The sequence below is a fragment of the Egretta garzetta genome, unplaced genomic scaffold, assembly GCF_000687185.1.
Source record: "Egretta garzetta isolate BGI_Z169 unplaced genomic scaffold, ASM68718v1 scaffold332, whole genome shotgun sequence".
Taxonomy (NCBI): Eukaryota; Metazoa; Chordata; class Aves; order Pelecaniformes; family Ardeidae; genus Egretta; species Egretta garzetta.
In genome coordinates, this window is record NW_009258879.1 from 219,951 (window position 1) to 220,258 (window position 308).

A 308-nucleotide genomic window follows, 5' to 3' on the forward strand; every position below is an offset into this window, starting at 1 on the left:
GCGGTTCGCACGCCCGAAGCACGGTTCCCACCCGCGTTTCTGCGATTCTGAGTCGGCAGCCGTGTCTCAGCCCGCGACGCGGGAAGGCGGCTGCTGGTTTAGGAAAGCGGCGGCCTTCTGTGTTAGCGAAGACCCTGCACTCGCCTCCCCCGCCTCACGCTTCGGGCAGCTGTCCTGGAGTCATCCTAGATGAAGACTTTGCTTCTCCTAGGGAAACATCGTGTTGTGCATTAACTGTAGCGGAGAAGCAGACATCTTAGTTTTGCATGTTTAACTTTTTGCAGCTACTGTGAAACAGCAGTGTAGGG